This window comes from Saimiri boliviensis, chromosome 14 (assembly GCF_048565385.1).
Source record: "Saimiri boliviensis isolate mSaiBol1 chromosome 14, mSaiBol1.pri, whole genome shotgun sequence".
Classification (NCBI taxonomy): Eukaryota; Metazoa; Chordata; class Mammalia; order Primates; family Cebidae; genus Saimiri; species Saimiri boliviensis.
The window spans coordinates 19,765,312-19,782,158 of record NC_133462.1 but is presented as its reverse complement, the minus strand read 5'-3'; the positions used below and the strand labels follow the sequence as shown (position 1 = coordinate 19,782,158).

Here is a 16,847-nt window from a genome sequence, read left to right as displayed (position 1 = left end):
ACTTCAGTGGGGCAAAGCAGGAGGATCACTTGAGTCCAAGAGTTCGAGACCAGCCTAGGTAACGTGGCAAAACCCGGTCTCTACAAAAAAATACAAAAAATTAGCTGGGTATGGTGGTGCATACCTGTAGTCTCGGCTACTTGGGAGGTGAGAGGATTACCTGAGCCTGGGAATTTGAGTCAGCAGTGAGCCATGATTGCCCCACTGCACTCCAGCCTGGGTGACAGAGCAAGATCCTGTCTTAAGAAAAAGAGATAGAGAAAAAGAAAATGAACAATTTCTTTTTTTTTTTTGAGACGGAGTTTCGCTCTTGTTACCCAGGCTGGAGTGCAATGGCACGATCTCGGCTCACTGCAACCTCTGCCTCCTGGGTTCAGGCAATTCTCCTGCCTCAGCCTCCTGAGTAGCTGGGATTACAGGCATGCACCACGATGCCCAGCTAATTTTTTGTATTTTTAGTAGAGACGGGGTTTCACCATGTTGACCAGGATGGTCTCGATCTCTTGACCTCGTGATCCACCTGCCTCGGCCTCCCAAAGTGCTGGGATTACAGGCTTGAGCCACCGTGCCCGGCTGAAAATGAACAATTTCTTAAAAATCACATAATCAGTTACAGTTGATTTGTTCAATTCAGAGTTTAAATAAGATCTACATGTCAAGGTTAGAGCATAAAGCTCTTATATCTCTCTCGTTTTTTGGTTTTTTTTTTTGGAGACAGAGTCTTGTTCTGTCACCCAGCTTAGAGTGCAATGGAATGATTTTGGTTCACTGCAACCTCCACCTCCCGGGTTCAAGTGATTATTTTGCCTCAGCCTCCAAAGCAGCTGGGATTACAGGCGCATGCCACCACTAATTTGTTTTTGTTTTGTTTTGAGACAGTCTTGCTCTGTCGCCCAGGCTGGAGTACAGTGGCTCGATCTTGCTTCACTGCAGCCTCTGCCTTCCGGGTAGGAGAAAGTCTCTTGCCTCAGACTCCCATGTAGCTGGGACTACAGGTATGTGCTAGCACGCTCGGCTATTTTTTGTATTTTTAGTAGAGACAGCATCTCACCTTGTTAGCCAGGCTGGTCTCCAACTCCTGACCTCAGGTGATCTGCCCGCCTTGGCTTCCCAGAGTGCTGGGATTACAGGGGTGAGCCACTGCTCCCGGCTTGCTCTTAATATATCTTTCAATCTATTGACTTTTCTTTTTTCTTGATATTTATTTTTTGGAGAAATAAAACATCGAATCATCTAGAATTTCCACATACTGCGTTTGAGTACCCTGCTATGGTACTGATTGACGTATTAGATTCTCTATATTTTCTCTAAAATATCTAGTCATTAACTAGAGTGGTGATTCTCAACAAGTTGTGTTTTGTTTTTGTTTTTGTTTTTGTTTTTCCTCTAGAAGACATTTGGCAATGTTTGGAGATCTTTTTGGTCGTCACAACTGGAAGGATGCTATTTCTGGCACCTATTGGATAGAGGCCAGGGTGCTGCTAAACATCCTATAATGTACAGGACAGCCTCCTCCCACCCCAAACAAAGAATTATCTGGTCAAAAGTGTAAATAGTGTCAGAGTTGAGAAACTGAGCTCTAGAGGTTGATCAAAATCAAGGTCAATTATTTTGGCAAGGTCTGCTTGTCACTGTTTTTGTGATCAGATTTGATAGTGGGCTAAAGTGTAATCCATGTGATTTACCCATTGTATAGTTGCTGCCTTTTGCATAATGTCATGCATTCATTGATGATCATTATGTTGTTAGGGGTTGCAAAATGATTGCCTTCTTATTTTGTCTCTCTTTCGGCCATTATGACTGGAATCCTTTTATAAAAATGAACTCCCCCCACATCAGTGATCTGATTACTCGGAGGGATAATATGTGTAGGAAAGGGAAGATAAATGCTTGATTCTCTTCATTCATATTCAGTAGTTTTCAGAATGATTAGTTTCAGAATCATGAATTGGTTTCCTGGTTTCCAAAGGTGATTGTGGCAGACTGTATTTTTCAAAGATGGTTGCAACAAAAGGCTTGTCTCAAATGTTCTTCTATAATCTTGCCATTCCCACTTTTAGCCATCATGTAAGAAGCTCCAAGTGCCCTGAGCCACCATGCTATGAGGATGTCAAGTCACATGTAAGGCTACTAGACTAAGTCTCAGTCCTCCCACACCAGGTGCCAGACATATGTGCAAAGTAGACTTCATAGGATTGCAGCCCTTAGGCATCAGGTCACTCTCAGCCTTTGAATCCTCCTGGGTGAGGTCACAAACTATCTCTTCTGTGAGCTGTATGAATTCCTGACCTACAGAATCAGTGAACATAGTAAAATGGTTGTCTTACACTACTAAGTTTGGAATGGTGTGTTATACAGCATCAGTAACTGGTGAATGACTAATACGCCCACATTTGTTCATGTCATACTACACACACACACACACACACACATGCTTTTTTTTTTCTTTAGGGGTGGGATCGTACTGTGGGATCCAGGCTGGTCTTGAGTGATCCTCCTATCTCAGCCTCTCAAAGTGCTGGGACTACAGATGTGAGCCACTGCACCTGGCCTATACCCACATATTTTATTTTATTAACAAAAATTTTTTTGAGTCACAGTCTTGCTCTATTACCCAGGATGAAATGCAGAGGCATGATGTTGGCTCATTGCCACCTCTGTTCCCCTGGGGTTCAAGTGATTCACCATGCCCAGCTAATGTTTTTGTATATTTTGTACAGACAGGGTTTCATCATGAGGTTGGGAGTTTGAGACTAGCCTGGTCAACATGGTGAAACCTTGTCTCTACCACAAATACAAAAATTAGTCTGTTGTGGTGACACATGCCTATAATCCCAGCTACTTGGAAGGCTGAGGCAGGAGAATTGCTTGAACCCTAGAGGTGGAGGCTGCAGTGAGCTGATACCGTGGCACTGCACTCCAGCCTGGGCAACAGAGTGAGACTCTGTCTCGAAATAATAATAATAATAATGCTGGGCAAGAACAACAGCATCTAACAAAAACTGATGGTAATATATAAGGTTACACAAATATTCAAAGACAATTCATAATCTGGAAACCACATATCTGTTCCCTTGGCTATCCCATATGAAATGGAGCCAAAGGCGCTGCACAGGTTTCCAAAGACAAATCATAGCTATGAGAACAACTGTTGTCCTCGCCCTCCTGGTAAGAGCCTGCCTGGCTTCCTAGGGAGACACTTCTGAGGCAGAAGAGAAAATTAGCATAACCAAGGGTTAAAGTGGAAGGAAAAGAACAGCAGGTGCAGCAAGTTGTAGGCCAGGTTAAGAGCACACAGGCCACATCCTCACTCCTGTGATAACAAGACACAAGTCTCCAGCCTCCGAGTGGCCACAGGCCAATCCTTCATAGGGTGCAACCAGTTAGAGGCCTCTAAAGGGCACTTTTACCCTTTAACCTTTACCTGTTACCAAATTCTTTTAGCTTACTAAAAACCCTAAAGAACACTGTAATCTGGGCTCTTTAGCTGCTTGCTCTAACCCAGTCCCGCACTGTAAAGTGGACTTTGGCTTCAATAAATCTGCGCTTTCGTTGCTTTTTTCTTCTTTCGTGGCTTCGTTCTTTTGTTGTTTTCTGTGCTTCGTTCAATTCTTTCTTCAACGAGTCAGAAGGCTGGAAAACTTGGGGTCAAGATCTTCCATCCGGTAACACTACTACACTTTAGAAGTATCAGTATCACCAAGAGATGTCAAGACATCAAAGCGGCAAGTGTGGTATAAGCCCTAAGATTAAGGCTCAGTATTAATATGTGCCCTGACACTGGGAGAAAACAAGGAGGGCTAAATGGATTTACTGCTAATTCCTGCCCCATTGTACTCCTTTGAATAAGGTGCCTTAGCCGAGCCACTCCCCTCAAGGCCAGGCACAGTACCTGCTTACTGCGTAGTAGCGGGAGTCAGGCTTCTGCCAGCCTGCAGAATTATTCAAACGAGCCAGTCACACCGTCCTTCAAGAACCATGGGTTACCTCCCATATTCTTGCTACTACAAAGCATCCTGGAAAAAACCCGCACCTGATTACTCTGCTGCTGAGTTCAACACACTGTACCCTGCATGGTGTGCTGGGCTCTCCTTCCCTGGGCTGTAAGTATGGGTAATTAACAAACCCATGCTCATCTCATCTATCCAGTGTTAGCTATCATGTCCTTTGCAATAATCTGCACTTCCTTTGTAATTCTTGAGAGACATCCGGATCCTGTGCTTCTGGGTGGAGGATTTTAGAAAGAAGGTCACTCAGAATGGGTAGGTGATTTGAACGCCTGCAGATTGACACAGCGCCAAACCTCACTAAAGCGTTCACAAACCGAAAGTGGAACCGCCAGGAAAATGATTGCCGGTTCCAGTCACAGGACGGGCCCCACGACCCGGGCAGAGACCGAGAAAGGGGCTCACGAGAAACAGGCAGACATGCATGAAACCGCCCTCCAGCTAATGAAACGCATCCGTCGGAAGACGCACACGAGCAGTCGCATTGGAACACAGCCTCAGCAATTTTTTTTTTTTGAGACGGAGTTTCGCTCTTGTTACCCAGGCTGGAGTGCAATGGCGCGATCTCGGCTCACCGCAACCTCCGCCTCTTGGGTTCAAGCAATTCTCCTGCCTCAGCCTCCTGAGTAGCTGGGATTACAGGCAGGCGCCACCACGCCCGGCTAATTTTTATATTTTTAGTAAAGACGGGGTTTCACCATGTTGACCAGGATGGTCTCGATCTCTTGACCTCGTGATCAGCCCGCCTCGGCCTCCCAAACTGCTGGGATTACAGGCTTGAGCCAGCGCGCCCGGCTAGCCCCAGCAATTTTTTTCAAGGGCTGCACCTGGACAAGAGCAGAACACTGGCAGCCTTGACAATGCGCATGCGCGAAGCGGAGCGCCGGCGGCCTTGACAATGCGCATGCGCGAATCGCGAGCGGGTGCTCACGTCACAGAGCCTGCTACCGCTGCCTGGAGATGGGTCCTCGACGCTTCGTGAAGCAGGAGCCTTCTGTGGCAGCGCATTGGACTCGGGGCTAAGGCCAGTCCTCGCCAGAATGTCGACAGGATGGTCTCAGGAGTCCAGGATTCGCGGAGGGTCGACCTGGAGGCAGAAACTTAAAGCGGAGGGTGGGAAAGCAGCGCAGGGTCCCAGCCTCAGGCCAGCGAAAACGGTGTGCAGGTGAGTCACCTAAAAAGTCGGGCCCTGTGATTTCGAAGACAGGTCTGCCTGTGTGCCCACGTGCTGCTCTCTCACACGAGGATCCTTGTCTCAGAGAGCAGAACCGGCAGCTTCAGGGGCTGCCTGGGGATAGGTGCTACTGTGTCACAGCTGTCTGTCTTTCTCTCTCTCCTCTCTCTCTCTCTGTGTGTGTGTGTGTGTGTGTGTGTCCTTTCTCTTATTCCTCTCTCCGTTTTCTCTCCTCTCTCTTGGGCTTTAGACACCCGGGTATGCCACTGCTTCGCCCATGGAGGAGGTAGGCAGTGGGCTTACGGGTCAGTGAATTTTCAGCCGACACGACCCTTTAAGGCTCATGGGATCTTTCTGTGCCCCAGCAAGGCCCTTCCCGCCCGTTTACTTTTTTTTTTTTTTTTTTTTTTTTTTTTTTTTTTAAGGCAGTTTCACTCTTGTAGCCCAGGCTGGAGTGTAATGGCCCGATCAGCGAACTGCAACCATCGCCTCCCAGGTTCAAGTAATTCTCCTGCCTCAGCCTCCCGAGTAGCTGGGATTACAGGCATGCGCCACCATACCCTGCTAATTTTGTATTTTTAGTAGAGACGGTTTTTTTTTTTTTTTTTTTTTTGAGACGGACTTTCACTCTTGTTACCCTGGCTGGAGTGCAATGGCGCGATCTCGGCTCACCGCAACCTCCGCCTCCTGGGTTCAGGCAATTCTCCTGCCTCAGCCTCCTGAGTAGCTGGGATTACAGGCACGCGCCACCATGCCCAGCTAATTTTTTGTATTTTTAGTAGAGACGGGGTTTCACCATGTTGACCAAGGATGGTCTCGATCTCTTGACCTTGTGATCCACCCGCCTCGGCCTCCCAAAGTGCTGGGATTACAGGCTTGAGCCACCGCGCCCGGCAGAGACGGGGTTTCTACTAAAAATACAAAATTGAACTCCCGACCTCAGGTGATCCGCCCTCCTTGGCCTCCCAAAGTGCTGGGATTACAGGTGTGAGCCATCACGCAAGGCGCCTCCCTACATTGTAATCCCATTTTTGCTTACTCGCTGGAATCCAGCGCCCTGAAGCTCCTCCTCCACCGGGAGCCGAAGAAGACCGCTCAAGGAGGTCCTGAGGACAGGAGTCCTCTGGGTCTGACCCTGGGTCTCAGGCATGCCCCTTTCCCAGGCCTCCCCACACCCGGGGCTTCCACTGCCAACGTTGCGGCTTTTTTTTTTTTTTTTTTTGAGACGGAATCTTGCTCTGTCGCTCAGGCTGTAGTGCAGTGGAGCGATCTATGCTCACAGCAATCTCTGCGTCCTGGGTTCAAGCAATTCTCCTGCCTCAGCCTCCCGAGTAGGTGGGACTACAGGCCTGGGACACCAAGTGCAGCTAATTTTTTGTATATTTAATAGAGACGGAGTTTCACCATGTTGGCCAGGATGGTCTCGATTTCCTGACCTCGTGATCCGCCTGCCTTGGCCTCCCAAAGTGCTGGGATTACAGGCGTGAGCCACCGCGCTCAGCGGGCCGCCATTTTTTAAAGTGGTCGTAGCCTGACTTCCCAGAGCGAGGTGCGAGCCGGCCTCGCTAGTGCGCATGCGCAAGGTGCGAGCCCTGCCAGGGTAGCTGATGGCCGCCGTTGCTCCGGGATGGATGGCTGAGACTTGGCAAAGGAAGAGCCCTCTGCGGCAGTGCGGCCCGGGGCCCAGGCCACTCCTCGGCAAGAAGTACACAGGATAGTTTCTAGACGCCAGGATTCGCAGAGGGTGGACCAGGAGGAAGAAACCTCAGGCGGAGCACCAGGGAAGCATTGTGGAATCCCAACCTCAGGCCTGAGCTAAGTGGGAAAGGGTGAGTCTCCCAAATGTTGTGCCCTTGTCATCTCCATTACGCGTCTGCCTGTGTGCCCATGGGCTGTTCTCTCACCTGAGGGTCGTTGTCATGGAGAGCAGAACCCCGTAGCTTCAGGGTCTGCCTGGGGGTAGGTGTTACTGTGCCGCTGCTGTGTGTGTGTTTGTGTTTTTTTTTTTTGGGGGGGGGGGATACTTGTGATGGACCCGCAGGGGTTTCAGTGACCTCCCCATCTTGAGCGGTCTCTTTGTTAATACCAAGATGGTAACACCCCAGCTAAGGACACAGCTCATTGTCCAGTTGGAGGAAGGGTGTCCACCGACCTCCACTTCTTTCCTTTGCCCTCCTTGAGAAATGTAGCCACAGCTCGACACAGGGATGGACAAGGACGCCGGGAACGGGGTGTGGCCAGCACCTCTGTGACTCCAACGCTGGCCTTTCTGGCCAAGTCGATCGTTTGGCACCCCTCCCCGGATGCCTGTGGCACCTGGACTCTGGCCTATTCTCTTTCCTCCCTTTTTCTCTGCCCTGTTTCTGAGATGCTTAGAGGCTTCTTGGTCTGGCTCAATGTCTTCAACAAAGAACGCTTCCCATTCCAGCAGGGAGAAACTTCGTGGGTATTGTTTCTGCTGGGACAAGTCCTAATGTGTGTGATAGATTATATTGATTGCTGAGAATGACCGAAAGGAAAATGGAGCCAGCTCCCAAGTGAAAAACTGCTTGGGGTATTCTAAAGTAGTAAGTGGCATATGTATATCACACACCGGTTAAACTAGTTTTTTCAGCACGGGATGTGTGATGCTGCCCCCAGTGCTGCCTCGTGGAGAACGAGTTCTAGTTTGTCTTTGATCAGTGGTAAGCAGGCATCAGCTGCCTGCCTAGTTTATCTTGGTTCTCTGAGGAAACACAGGTGTTGATTATTAGCAACAGCTGCTTGTTGATGATAATCTCCTGTTCAAAGACAATTAATACAGGCTCTCAGCTTGGAAGGCTGTTCTATCCTTGCGTTTGTTTCTTAATTCTTTCAGCACCGCCTGGGTCGGGGTCTCCATGACAGAACTGCTCTCGGCAGTTTCATGTCTGATTCCCCTTCCAAACATATTTCTGGATGATTGGGCAGGTGTGGTGATCATGGAGCTCTGGGCTTCCATACATATTTGAAACAGGGAAGCTTTTTTGGTCTCCATGTCCCAACGGATGGCTGTGTAGTTGGTATAGGGAGAGCAGGAGGTGACCGTGGCTGGCATTTGTCATCTCAAAAAGGCAGTGTTGCATCCCAGCTGCACATTCTCTCTCATTCTTGAGGATTATCGGTTCCTCTGCTCCTGGAAAAGTGCCCCCAAGCCCTGAATCTTTTGGTTGTCATGGATGCCAGTGAGGGAGCCAAAGAAACCAGGTTTTGCTGGGGTGCAGGGAAGGTTGAGTCAGGGGTACCTGCCGGATGGTTGCGGGGGTTGGAGGGCTATACTTTGGAGAAACCTCTCGGCTCTTCTGGTAGGCATCCCTGAATGTGGCTTGGACTCGGGCACAGACCCTTTCATGTAGGTTTTCTTTTTTTTTTTTTTTTTTTTTTTTTTGAGACAGAGTTTCGCTCTTGTTACCCAGGCTGGAGTGCAATGGCACGATCTGGGCTTACTGCAACCTCCGCCTCCTGGGCTCAGGCAATTCTCCTGCCTCAGCCTCCTGAGTAGCTGGGATTACAGGCATGCGCCACCACGCCCAGCTTATTTTTTGTATTTTAAGTAGAGACGGGGTTTCAGTATGTTGACCAGGATGGTCTCGATCTCTTGACCTCGTGATCCACCCGCCTCGGCCTCCCAAAGTGCTGGGGTTACAGGCTTGAGCCACCGCGCCCGGCCTGATGTAGGTTTTCAGGTGTGTTGCTTTTCCTTGGCATTGTGGGAAAGGTCTGCAGTGCCCTCCCGGGCGCCTGCCTGGACCTTACTGTTAGTCTCAGCATGGCCCATACGGCCTCAGAGGCACACAACTCACTCAGTTTGCTCTTGGGGGACGCTAGTGCCATGTGTGATTACATTGCCTCCACCTCGGACACGCCTCCATTTGGCTTTGCCCATGCTTTGGAACGCAGTGTCGGAATGCAGGAGTCCCTGGGCTTTGGAGACCCAGGCAGGCAACTGCTTTGCCCAGGAAGGAGGGAGGCAGTGGGCTCAGGGGTCAGGGAATTTTTAGCTGACACAACAACTTGAGGCTCCTGGGATCTTTCTGTGCTCAAGCGAGGCCCTTCCAATGTCTCTACATTGTAATTCCATTTCTGCTTCCTCGGTGGGAACCAAAATGGAATCCAAAGAGGAGTCTGGAGAGCCAATCGGGTGCCCTGAAGCTCCTCCTCTGCTGGGATCTGGAGCAGAAGACTGCTCAAGAAGGTCCTGAGGACAGGAGTCCTGTGGGTCCGACCATAGGCCTGGCTCACACCACCTTCCCAGGACTATCCAAACCTGCCATTTTAGCTGCCACCACCGCAGCCGTCATAGCTACTGCTGCCGTTTTTTAAAAAGATCGCAGCCTAAGTTCCCAGAGGGAGGCGCAAGTCAGCCTCGCTAGTGAGTGTGTGCGAGGCACCAGCTGCTTTTGGGGTCATAGTGACGGCCATCACTGCCCGGAGATGGTACCTGAGACTTGGCAAAGGAGAAGGCCTCTGTGGCAGTCCTCTAGGGTTGGGCTCAAGCCACTCCTTGCCAGGACGTCAACAGTATAGTCTCCGGAAGCCAGGATTTGTGGAGGATCCACTAGGAGGGAGAAACCACAGGTGGAGCACGTAAGAAGCAGTGCGGATTCCCAGCTTGGGACCTGTGCCAATGGGAAACAGGTGTGTCTCCACAAATGTCATGCCCTTTTTATCTTGAGAACACATTTGCCTGTGTGCCTATGGGCTGCTCTCTAACTCAAGGGTATAATCGTGGAGAGCAAAACCCAGCAGCTTCAGAAGCTGCCTGGGGGTGGGTGTTACTGTGCCAGGGCTGTGCGAGCGTGCGTGTGTGTGTGTGTGTGTGTGTGTGTCTTTTATTTTGCTCTCTCACTCTGTCTGTCCATCTCTAAAATCCCTGGTCTTTCGAGATACTGGAAGGCCACTGCTTCACCTAGGGAGGGGGGAGGCAGTGGGTGTAAGGGTCAGGGAATTTTTAGGCCACACCACACCTTGAGGCCACACCATGACCAAGAGGCCGATGGGATCTTTCTATTCCCCATCAAGGCCCTTCCTGCCTCTCTCCATTTTTTTTTATTTTATTTATTTATTTATTTATTTTTTGAGACGGAGTTTCGCTCTTGTTACCCAGGCTGGAGTACAATGGCGCGATCTCGGCTCACCGCAACCTCCGCCTCCTGGGCTCAGGCAATTCTCCTGCCTCAGCCTCCTGAGTAGCTGGGATTACAGGCACGTGCCACCATGCCCAGCTAATTTTTTGTATTTTTAGTAGAGACGGGGTTTCACCATGTTGACCAGGATGGTCTCGATCTCTTGACCTCGTGATCCACCCGCCTCGGCCTCCCAAAGTGCTGGGATTACAGGCTTGAGCCACCGCGCCCGGCTCCTCTCTCCATTATAATCCCATACCAGCTAACCCCATGGGATCCAAAATCCAATCCCCAAAGAGGAGTCTGAAGAGCCCATTGGGTGCCCTGAAACTCCTCCTCCAGGAGCTCAAGCAGAAGACCCCTGAAGGAGGTCCTGAGGACAAAAGGCCTATGGGTTGGACCCTGGCTTTGTCTCCCACACACCCCTTTTCCACGCCTATCCAAACCCACTGCTTGGCACTTGCCTTACCGCCACCGCCACCACCATTTCTTAAAGGGGTCACAGCCTGACTTCCCAGAGCCAGGCGTGAGTCAGCCTTCCCAGTGTCCATGCACGAGGCAGCAGCAGCTCCTTGGGACCTGGTGACCTTTCACTGTTGTCCAGTGATGGGTTTTTGAGACTTGGCAAAGGAGGAGCCCCCTATGGCAGTGCATCACAGATGGGGCTCAGGTCACTCCTCACCCCAATGTCCACAGGATAGTCTGCACAGACCAAGATTTGCGGAAGCTCGACCAGGAGGAAGAAACCTCAGGCGCAGAAAGCACTGGGGAGGCGGCTTGGAAACCCAGCCTCAGGACTGTGTCGATGGGATACAGGTCAGTCTCCCCAAATGTCATGCCTTGTAATCTCGAGGACACATATGCCTGTGTGCCAATGGGCTTCTCTCCCACCCGAGAGTCGTCCTTGAGCAGACCAGAACCCTGCTGCAGCTTCAGGAGCTGCCTGTGAGGGTGTGGGTTTGAGAGAGAGAGAGAGATTATGTGTGAGAGAGTGTGTGTGTGTGTGTGTGTGTGTGTGTGTGTGTATTTCAAAAAGGTGTCTCTCTCTCTGCTTTCTGTCTCCTTTCCCGCATGTGTGTGCTCACTTGTTCTCTCTCGCATGCTCTGTATCTGTATGTGGGTGTCTATGTCTTGGGATGCACGTACCCCGTGTGCCAGGCACGTCAGCCTTTCTTCTGGTGAGACTCTCTCCATCGCTGTGCCTGAGCCTGAATCCTGTTGCCACTTGTCAGGCTTGTCAGTCTTTTTCTCGCCAGTTAAACTTGGGGTTTCTGGAGGCCTAGGCAACGTGGGGAGGCAGCTGCGTTGGATCCGAAAGGGTTTCAATCACCTCCCCATGATGAGGAGCTTGTTTCAGGACCAAGGCAATCACACCCCAGTCAAGGACAAAAGCCTCACCAAAGCTCATCGGCCACCTGCAAGAGGGGTGCCCATCAACCTCAGAGGGATGGTTCTCACTTCTCTGGCCTTGGCCCTCAGGGAGAAATCTAGTTCGACACAGGGATGGGGAAGGACGCCGGGAACGGGATGTGGCAAGCATCTCTTTGAGTCCAGCGCTGGGCTTTCTGGCCAAGTGAAGCGTTTGGTACTCCTCCCGGGATGCCTGTGGCGGTGGCATGCTGCTGCATTTGGCCTGGACTCCGGCCTGTGCTATGTCCTCCCTGTTTCTGACAAGTCTAGAGGCTTCTTGATCTGGCTCAGTGTCTTCCACAAAGAACACTTCCCCGGCCAGCAGGGAGAAACTTTGTGGGGATCCGTTTCCTGTCTGTTTCGGCCTCCAAAACTGTTTCTGGACAATTCGGTGGGTGCCATAATTGTGGGGCTGTGGGCTTCCACATCTGTCTGGGACAGGGAAGCTTTCTTGGTCTCCGTGTTCCTCTGGATGGCTGCGTGGTTGGCCTTGGCCCTGTCAAAAAGGCGGTGTTGCATCCCACCTGCACTTTGTCTCTCTTTCTTGAGGGCCATCTGGTTCCTCTGCTCCTAGGGAATGTGCCTTAAAGCACTGAATCTTCTGGGTGCCACAGATTCCGGGAGTCAGGCAAAGGGACTAGGTTTCGCTGGGTGCAGGGGGGGTGGCGTCAGGGTTAACTGCCGGGTGGCGGGGTGGGGGACAGCACGCCTTGAGGCCCATGGGATCTTTCTGTGCCCCAGGGAGGCCCTTCCCGCCTCTCTCCATTGTAACCCCATTCCTGCTTACCCTGTGGGATCCCACACCGGATCCCCAAAGAGGACCCCAAAGAGCCCATCGGGCGCTCCGAAACTCCTCCTCTAGCTGAAGCAGAAGACCTTTGGAGGAGGTCCTGTGGACAAAAGTTCCTTGGGTCGGACCCTGGCTTCATCTCACACACACCCCTTTCCCACGCCTCTCCAAACCTGGCACTTGCCGCTTTCCTGGCCACTGCCACTATTTCTTCAAGGGGTCGAAGCCTGACTTCCTGCAGCCGGTTTCGGTCCTCCCTCCCAGTGCACCTGCCCGCGGCACCAGTGACCTTCCACTGTTGCCATGTGATGGGTTCCTGAGACGTGGCAAAGGAGGAGCCCCCTGTGGCGGTGGGTCACCTACAGGGCTCAGGCTACCCCTGGCCAGGATGTCCACAGCATAGTCTGCGGAGGCCAGGATTTGCGGAGGCCCGACCAGGAGGAAGAAACCTCAGGCACAGAAAGCACCCGGGAGGCAACGAGGAATCCCAGCCTCAGGCCTGCGTCTGCAGGGTACAGGTCATTCTCCCCGGATGTCGTCATCTCCAGGAAACATGTGCCTGTGTGCCCTTGGGCTGCTCTCTCACCCGAAGGTTGTTGTTGAGGAGAGCAGAACCCTGCAGGTTCAGGGGCAGCCAGGGGTGCGTGGGTGGGTGTTACTCTGTGTGTCTGTGTGTGTCTCTGTGTCTGTGTGTGTGTGTGTCACTGTGTCTGTGTGTGTGCGCACGCGTGTCTGAGTCTCCCTTTATTTTCTCTCTCTCTCTCGTTTTCTGCGGACTCGCTCGCGCTCTCTCGTCTCTATGAGTCTGTGTAGGTGGGTGCATGTTGGGAGGAACATGCACCGTGTGCCAGAGGGCGGTTTCTGGCATGTCGGCCTTTCTTCTGGTGAGACTCTCTCCATGTCTCTGCCTGATCCTGGGTCCTGTGGCCACTTGTCAGGCTTGTCAATCTTTTTTTTTTTTTTTTTTTTTTGCGACGGAGTTTCCCTCTTGTTACCCAGGCTGGAGTACAATGGCGCTATCTCGGCTCACTGCAACCTCCGCCTCCTGGGTTCAGGCAATTCTCCTGCCTCAGCCTCCTGAGTAGCTGGGATTACAGGCACGAGCCACCATGCCCAGCTAATGTTTTGTATTTTTAGTAGAGACGGGGTTTCACCATGTTGACCAGGATGGTCTCGATCTCTCGACCTCGTGATCCACACGCCTCAGCCTCCCAAAATGCTGGGATTACAGGCTTGGGCCACCACACCCGGCCGGGCTTGTCAATCTTATTGTCGCCAGTTCGACTTGGGGGTGCTGGAGGCCTGGGCAATGTGGGGAGGGAGATGCGTCAGACCTGCAGGGGTTTCAATCTCCTTCCCATCCTGCATGCCCTTGTGTCAGGACCAAGGCGATCACACCCCAGTCAAGGACAAAAGCCTCACCACAGCCCATTGACCACCTGCAGGAGGCAAGCCCATCCTCAGAGCATCCCACCTGTACTTTCTCTCTCATTCTTGAGGGCCATCCCGTTCCTATGCTCCTAGGGAAAGTGCTGTCAAGCACTGAATCTTCTGGTTGCCACAGACCCCAAGCAGCCAGCCAAAGGGACTAGGTTTTGCTGGGTGCAGCGGAGGTTGCGGCAGGGGTACCTGCCAGGTGGCGGGGTGGGGGACACCACGCCTTGAGGCCCATGGGATCTTTCCGTGCCCCAGGGAGGCCTTTCCCACCTCTCTCCATTGTAATCCCATTGCTGCTTACCTTGGGATGCCACACCGTATCCCCGAAGAGGACTCTGGAAAGCCCATCGGGCACCCTGAAGCTCCTCCTTTGCCTGAAGCTGAAGCAGACCTCTAGAGGAAGTCCTGAGGACAAAAGGCCTATGGGTTGGACACTGGCTTTGTCTCGCACACACCCCTTTCCCACGCCTCTCCAAACCCTGCGCATGGCACTTTCCTGGCTGCCGCTGCCATTTCTTTAATGTGGGACAGCCTGGCTTCCCAGAGCCAGGCGTGGGTCGGCCTTCCCAGTGCGCATGCGTGAGGCGGCTCCTCCGGTTCCAGTGACCTACACTGTTGCCTGGTGATGGGTTCCTGAGACCTGGCAAAGGAGGAGTCCCCTGTGGCAGTCGGTCACCGACGGGGCTCAGGCTACACCTCGACAGGACGTCCACAGCATAGTCTGCGGAGTCCAGGATTCGCCGAGGCTCGACCAGGAGGAAGAAACCTTAGGCGCAGAAAGCACCGGGGAGGCAGCACGGAATCCCAGCCTCAGGCCTGCGTCGACAGGGTACAGGTGAGTCTCGCCAAAGGCCGTGCCCTTGTCATCACTGGGACACATATGCCTCTGTGCCCATGGGCTGCTCTCTCACCCGAGGGTTGTCATCAAGGAGAGCAGAACCTACTGCAGCTTCAGGGGCTGCCTGGGGGGCCGGTTTGGCTTTTAGAGAGAGAGAGAGAGAGTGAGACAGAGAGAGACAGAGAATGTGTGTGTGTGTGTCCTCTTCTCTGATTTCTCTCCTTTCCCGCATGCGTGTGCTCGCTCCCTATCTCTCTCGCGCTCTGCATCTGTAACTGTATCTGTGCTGGCGTCTGTGTCTTGGGACGCACGTGCCCCGTGTGCCAGAGGGCAGTTTTGCACGTGGGCCTTTCTTCTGGTTAGACTCTCCATGTCCCTGCCTGGGCCTAGGTCCTGTGGGCCCTTGTCAGGCTTGTCAGTCGCTTTCTCGCCGGTTCCAGTTGGGGTTGGTGGAGGCCTGGGCAACGAGGGGAGGCAGCTGCGTCGGATCCGCAAGGGTTTCAATCACCTCCCCAACCTGAGCGGCCTCTGTTCAGGACCAAGGCCATCACACCCCGGTCAAGGACAAAAGCCTCACCACAGCTCATCGGCCACCTGCAAGAGGGGTGCCCATCAACCTCAGAGGGATGGTTCTCACTTCTCTGGCCTTGGCCCTCAGGGAGAAATCTAGCTTGACACAGGGATGGGGAAGGACGCCGGGAACGGGATGTGGCAAGCATCTCTTTGAGTCCAGCGCTGGGCTTTCTGGCCAAGTGAAGCGTTTGGTACTCCTCCCGGGATGCCCGTGGCGGTGGCATGCTGCTGCATTTGGCCTGGACTCCGGCCTGTGCTATGTCCTCCCTGTTTCTGACAAGTCTAGAGGCTTCTTGATCTGGCTCAGTGTCTTCCACAAAGAACACTTCCCCGGCCAGCAGGGAGAAACTTTGTGGGGATCCGTTTCCTGTCTGTTTCGGCCTCCAAAACTGTTTCTGGACAATTCGGTGGGTGCCATAATTGTGGGGCTGTGGGCTTCCACACCTGTCTGGGACAGGGAAGCTTTCTTGGTCTCCGTGTTCCTCTGGATGGCTGTGTGGCTGGCCTTGGCCCTGTCAAAAAGGCGGTGTTGCATCCCACCTGCACTTTGTCTCTCTTTCTTGAGGGCCATCTGGTTCCTCTGCTCCTAGGGAATGTGCCTTAAAGCACTGAATCTTCTGGGTGCCACAGATTCTGGGAGTCAGGCAAAGAGACTGGGTTTCGCTGGGTGCAGGGGAGGTGGCGTCAGGGGTACCTGCCGGGTGGCGGGTGGGGGACAGCACGCCTTGAGGCCCATGGGATCTTTCTGTGCCCCAGGGAGGCCCTTCCCACCTCGCTCCATTGTAACCCCATTCCTGCTTACCCTGTGGGATCTCACACCGGATCCCCAAAGAGGACCCCAAAGTGCCCATCGGGCGCTCCGAAACTCCTCCTCTAGCTGGAGCTGAAGCAGAAGACCTTTGGAGGAGGTCCTGTGGACAAAAGTCCCTTGGGTTGGATCCTGGCTTCATCTCTCACACACCCTTTCCCACGCCTCTCCAAACCTGGCACTTGCCGCTTTCCTGGCCACAACCACTATTTCTTCAAGGGGTCGAAGCCTGACTTCCTGCAGCCGGTTTCGGTCCTCCCTCCCAGTGCACCTGCCCGCGGCACCAGTGACTTTCCACTGTTGCCATGTGATGGGTTCCTGAGACGTGGCAAAGGAGGAGCCCCCTGTGGCGGTGGGTCACCTACAGGGCTCAGGCTACCCCTGGCCAGGATGTCCACAGCATAGTCTGCGGAGGCTAGGATTTGCGGAGGCCCGACCAGGAGGAAGAAACCTCAGGCACAGAAAGCACCCGGGAGGCAACGAGGAATCCCAGCCTCAGGCCTGCGTCTGCGGGGTACAGTTCATTCTCCCCAGATGTCGTCCTCTCGTCATCTCCAGGAAAGATGTGCCTGTGTGCCCTTGGGCTGCTCTCTCAGCCGAAGGTTGTCGTCAAGGAGAGCAGAACCCTGCAGCTTCAGGGGCAGCCAGGGGTGGGTGGGTGGGTGT

At 52.8% G+C, this 16,847-nt stretch overlaps 1 long non-coding RNA gene across 2 annotated transcripts; it reads left to right on the top strand.

Annotated features, from left to right (window-relative positions):
- Nucleotides 1-302: 302 nt before the first annotated feature.
- Nucleotides 303-16,822, top strand: LOC141581283 (uncharacterized). 2 transcript variants are annotated; one of them, XR_012513861.1, is made up of 4 exons: nt 303-5,172; nt 5,607-7,010; nt 11,022-11,141; nt 14,566-16,822. It is a non-coding gene; the product is annotated as an uncharacterized LOC141581283 (long non-coding RNA). The 2 variants fall into 2 exon arrangements; XR_012513860.1 differs by lacking the exon at nt 14,566-16,822 and having other exon boundaries at nt 11,022-12,368.
- The last annotated feature ends 25 nt before the right edge of the window (nt 16,823-16,847 follow it).